This window comes from Vanellus vanellus (genome assembly GCF_965231255.1).
Source record: "Vanellus vanellus genome assembly, chromosome: 10".
In the NCBI taxonomy this organism is placed as follows: domain Eukaryota; kingdom Metazoa; phylum Chordata; class Aves; order Charadriiformes; family Charadriidae; genus Vanellus; species Vanellus vanellus.
The window spans coordinates 22,944,158-22,950,157 of record NC_138915.1 but is presented as its reverse complement, the minus strand read 5'-3'; positions in this window follow the sequence as shown (position 1 = coordinate 22,950,157).

Genomic DNA, 6,000 nt, shown 5'->3' with positions numbered 1-6,000 from the left:
GCCAGGAGCCCTTGGAGGCTCGCCCCCGCCTTTTGTGAGCCCTGTTGCCACGATACCGAACGCGGAGCAGATGTTTATTTCAACAGAGATGGCTTTGATTCCTTTTCAGCTTTTCTCCCGAGCTGCCATCGTGGGTGAATACTTCTTCCCAGGAGCCAAGCGCTGTCAGGGTCCAACAGGCAGGCGCCGTCGCTGCAGCCAGCGCGCAGGGGAACGGGGTTGAGCGGCGTGTGGCAGAGCGGCACAAAGCAAGCTGGTGGCCCTGGCCGCTCGGGAGGGATGGCTGCTGCACTGGGGAGACTGGTGGAAAATGGGTGTGGGTGTGTGTCTATGCACAGGCATGTGCTTGTGTGCACATACGTGTGTTTGCGTGGCTTCGTTTTGGTGCTGAAAGCCCGGCGAGGCTGGGGAAAAGCAGTCTCCTGCTCACAGCTGGTGCTCCCAGCACTTCGTTTTCTCTGTTTCCTCCCAGTTGCCTTCGGGAAATGGTCGCTGCCTCGCTGTGGGCTCGGACCAGCGTGGCTGGGGGCTGAGCAGGTGAGACCATCCTCTTCTTCAGGGCACGAGAAGCCAGGTGCCAAAAAATACTGAAGATGTGGCAGAAAAGGTAAGGAGATGTATTTCTTTAGGACAGTAATTCCAGGTGAGAACTACCGAGAAGAGATGCCACTTCTTCCAGAATTTATTTTTCTCCTGTTTCCTTTCCCCTTTCCCTTCCTCCCTAGTTTTCCTGTTGGAATCTTTTAAAAAATGATCTCTTTATTTTCCCTTTTCTCTCTCTCCTTTAACCCACCTTGTCTCTTTCTTTCTCCCCACCCTTTCCTCGGTGCAGGCAGCAGCCTGACCCCACGCACACCCTGCCCGCAGCCCTGCCCGGGGCCGACAGCCTCGCGCCCCTTTGTGAGTCCAGGAGTTCCACCAAAACCAGCTTCTCCTTGCTGTTCCCTTATATAGAAATGTTTTCAATTCTATAAATACCGTATGCATTTTACTAAAAAAAAAATATATTAATAAATAAATAGTTGTCCGAGCTCTGCAAAGACGCTGCGCTGATGGGGGTGGCGTTTTGTTTGCCCACTGGTGGGGCCTCTCACTCACTTCCTTCGCCCCTTCCACTGTTGTGGCCAAACTATTTTTGGTATGCCAAGAGCGCAAGCTTTACTGAAATTTTGGTTTCCTGCTAAGGGGGAAATTAGAGCAGGGAAGAGTTATTTAAAAGAATAAAATATATTTGCGAGCAGGGAGGAGGATATATAAGAACATTAATTTGCAAAGATCAGTGTTCTGTGATGTTAAACTATTGAATGGGATATAATTACCTATAAATATATATATGTGTGTATGTGTATGGTTTATTTTACAGATGGAAGTGTAAGTAGAGTATATTTGTAATGAAGAGGTCAGAAACACAACACTAGCCCCGTCTCACTTATGTTGCAATATAGGAAGCACAGGACCATCCCACAGAAGACTGGCTTCTTTAAGCCAAATACTAGATTGAAATAAAATGTTCACAGGTACAAGGATCGTTTTGTGACAAAGGTGGAAAGTTTGCCCTTGAACTTGTGAACAGTCCGTTCAATTTATCATAATCCTTAGTCACGTAGTGACTCACCGTTCACCACACTGGTACAATACACATGCGCTATTAGATTAGTATCTGTGTAAAGACAACTTACCGATTTTTTTTTTTTCCCCTGTTATGGAAAATTAAAGGTTATGTCAAGGAAGAACTCCCAGGAAAGAAACAAAACTGTGCTACAGACTCATCTAGTACCATGGGTACCAAGTCTACCTGTCCTGTTAGCAGGTAGCTTTGCCTACCATGGCAGGACAGTTGCTCCCGTCTCGGCTGGGCGCCGTTTGGCCAGATGTTAACCCTCCCAGTTGAAGCTTCAACATGCGAACGGGCCGGTCATGCCAGGGCAAAGCCCTTCTACCACGGTAGCTCATCTCTGGCTGGAGCCAGTGGCGGGAGCTTAGGGAAGCGCTCGAGAACGGAGTGAGCAAGGGCAGTGCTCGTGCTTGCCCGCAGGGATTTGCAGCTCACGTACTTCCTCAACCAGAGGTGCTAGTTTTATAAATAGTATTTCCCAATGTTGGTTTGGTTTTGTTTTTTTTTTTTTTTTTCTCTTCCATTAAATTGTCCAGTCACTTTTGGCCTGCAGCAAGGAGTTCGCCAGCTAAACTATACCCTGTGTGAAGAAGTGCCTACTTTTGTTTGTTTTGAACTTGGCACCTGCTTGTTTGATTTAATGAGCCTTGGTCCTTGCATTGAAGATGGTGAACCAGCATCCCTCACCCATCTTTCCATCCTAGGCATTTACCTCAGCCTGATTATTTTCCTTAAAAAATGCAGGAAGCATCAATTAAAAAATATTTCAGCCATTTCTAAGAAGACTGCAGGAAGATATGTCATTTTGCCCTGCTAAAAAACATCATTTTGCCCCTTTGCTTTTGAGGGAGGATGTGGAATGCCATCATCCTTGTGTCAAGGATGTGCCATTGCTGTCTCCTGGAGAAAATGGAGTTGGCCACATTACGTGAAAATCTCCATTTGCGAACACTTACTTGACGCTGGCAGACGTTGGCAGCTGAATTCTCTAAATAATCCATTTGCGCTCCTTGCACCCACTGTTCCGCAGAACGACTGAGCCGGTTCCTCTGGGGGAGCCCAGAGCTGGAGAAGGCTTTGGCCAGCCAGTTCTCCTGGTGGCGTGGGGCTGCTGTCACCATGCTGGGACCAAGGGGAACCTCCGCTTTATGTCCTGGCACTCATCTGCGCGCACCCAGGCTGCAGAAGTGGATGTACCGTGGCACTGTTTTTAGTCCAGCTGTGAGGCTTTATCGTTTTAAATGATTAACTGGGTAGAGAAATATCAAAGTTGTAACGCAGGATTGACAAGAGCGGCAGCTATCTCCCGTGTTAGTGAGCACCAGCAGTTTCTAGCGGCGGTGCTGGAAATTCTGCAGCTGCCGAATAAGTCGCCTCTAAGACAAAGTGATTTCCCTAACGCCCATGAATCAGAGATTGATTTATGTCGAAGAACGGAGAAATTATAGCCTTGCAAAAACCTTTTTGATCTTCCTTTTACATCTCTGGTGTTCTCATTAACAAAATAAATATGGGGCCCAAGCCCAGTCAACTTTTAACCTCCACAACATCTTTGACAAGGTGTTTCAAGTGCAAGAACTTGAAAGGCATTAAATTTTAACGGTTTGGGATGCTGCATTCCACTTTCATGTGATGACCCATTAGATACGCTGCTTGTATTGACAGAAAGGCGCAAGGAGGAGAATCGTGGACCATCCCCGCGAGCCCGAGCCAGCACCGCACCGGCCAGCTGAACTGTGCAAAGGCACTAGAGGGTTTAAAATACCCGTCTCCCCCCCGATACATGGGAATCGGGCAGCGCATTTCCCAGACGGATGTGTGAGCCCGGTGGGGGTCTTTCCTAATGGTGAGTTTGCATCAGCTCTGCTGGAACCAGATCAGACACCCGCTCCCTCCCTCACCCCAGCAAACCACTGTGAGGAGTCCCTGGAGTCTGCAAGCTGTAAGATGCCGTATTTTTCTATTTAGCCGTGTAAGTAATTACATTTTATTCGTTTATGTTTGGAAGTTTGAGAGAAATTTATGCCACTTTTTGTGGTAGGTCTAAACCAGCTAACGTGGTGCGGGCGCTCTCAAAGAGCCCAGTGTTTTTATTAGCTCCCTGCAGTCTTCCGATGTAAAAATAATTATATTTTCACACCAGCAACACAAAAATAGTAGTTAAACACGGGAAACAGTAGATCTGACTTGGGTCACATCACTACTGCGAGGCTCCGTGAGCTGTCCTAAGTGAATTACAGACCCGTTTTAAGCCTTGGAAAACAGCAGCAAGTGGTATTTACGGGGCGGGCTGGGAAGGGGCAGGGAAGGTCTTTCATAGGGCAGTATCAGCAACTGACCATCTGACTTTCTTAATGCACAAATTAGAACTTGCTAATTACAGAGTGGCATACAATATTACAGCTCTTTTCTTAGATGTTATGGTGCCAGCCTACCTCTCTTCACAGCCCGGCTCGATGATTCAGTCGTTACGTGACCGGCTGATTACTTTAAGATTCCCTGACAGATTTTTCCTCTCTGGCTTCGCTCGCGTATCATCCCGGCGCTGTCTGAGCCAGGATGGCAGAAACAAGCGTTGCTTTTTTGCTGAACATTTTGTTTAGCGTTGTCACTGCAGTTCTCTCGGCCAATCTGCCATGGGTGGGAGACAACTAGAGATTTAATTACTGGGAAGGATACCTTATCATATGCATAGCAATTGTCCTGCTCTTACTATTTAAATAAATCTGGTACAGTCCATGCTGCATGCAAGTCAGAAATGCATAAAAAGGCCAAAAATCTCAGTATACGGCCCCAAAACAGCAAGTGTGGATTGGCAATTAGTACTCTCTGGTGCAAAGTAAACAGGTGCCTTCAAGAGGAAACATGTGAGGGAGAGTATAAAATCCAGACAAGGCTGAGTTAACCAGTTAGTAGCATTGTGGGGAGAGAATTCAAGGTAAAGAATGGATAGAAAAAGAAGAGCAGAGCCTCAGAGCCAGAAAGGGAACAGAGAGGTGGCAATGTATTAGCAGTGTGAAACAAAAATCCTCATATTTAATTTGTCAGGATTTTTTTCAGGGGTCATGTCCTAAAGATCATTAAAAGGTAAGAGGAGAAGTGATTTAAGTCTGTTTGAGCAGAACAAACCAGGCAGGATTCGGAAGTTCCATGAGTGGATGTTCATTCATTTATTTACTGAACCACTGTACATAATTAAGAAAGCTTTTTGTCAGCAGAAATCCCCCTTTCTTCCCAAACGTTCTTAATCAAAATACTTTTAAATTTAAGTATACAGTATAAACTTTCAGAAAATACTTACCTTAAATATTCCACCCGTTAAAATGATCTCCTTATAGGTTGCTAGGAAACTTGGACGTATAACTATCACGTAGAAGCCTTTTAAAGCCATGTTATTTTTTAAAAGGTGGAGAAGAAAGTAAATATTTTAATAACGGGAAAGGCTTAACGAACTGGCAAGTCGGGGAAAAAAAAAATATTCCAGCATGAGCCACCAGTCTGTCCTTAACTAACATCACTGTGAGTTTGTTTTTTGGTACAAACCACAGCGAGTTAAGGATGGAAAGACTGCCTAACTTTGAAATTCTTGGCTTTCGCCTGCTTTAGCACAACCTTACCTTAAACAGAGGTGTTTTGTGTTCCTCGCCACTGGGCAGTATTTCTCCGAGCGGTAAGGGAGGGAGACCGCCTTCCGTCACATCCTTTCCGAAGGGACCCACCCTCTGAACAGGGTAGCTCCAATACGGCCGACAACCCAACATCTCCAGCTTACCTTAACGTTTTCTTGACTTTTAGACCCATAAACCTGTGAATTTGAGAGAAGTCCCTGCGTACCCATGAGGATATTTGTGGCGGGTCCATGTGATCTCTACATTCTTGCTCAGAAGGGTGAGGGGAAGACCAGTGTGATAAAAGATGTCATTTTTAGCTTTAGCCGGCAAAATTGTCGTGTTACAGGAATGTGAATCACACACACAAATAGGTGACTCATGTATGAATGGCAAAAACGTCACCCAAAAACACTGTTATTTTCTCTTCCCTGGGCTCCGGCAGACCGTGAGGGGCAGCGGGGAGGAAAGTGGCGGTGAGGGACCGCAGCGTGGCGCAGGGGGTTCCCGTGGCAGCTGGGGCAGGGCTGGCGGGGAGCTGGCCCGGGGTGGGGGTGGTGGGGGAATCCTCCAACCACCCCAAACTGGGGGCTGAACCCCCAACGGCCGCATCGGACCTGCCCACACGACCTTCGCCGAGACTGGCTGCCGGGACCACCCCGAGAGGAGAGGGCACCCCCTCTTTGTGTCGCAAAAGCAAGTAAAAACCCATAAAATAGCCACTCAGTTATTTGCAACGACGTGCCTCCGGGGTGCGGTGGTGACTGCGTGTTTGGG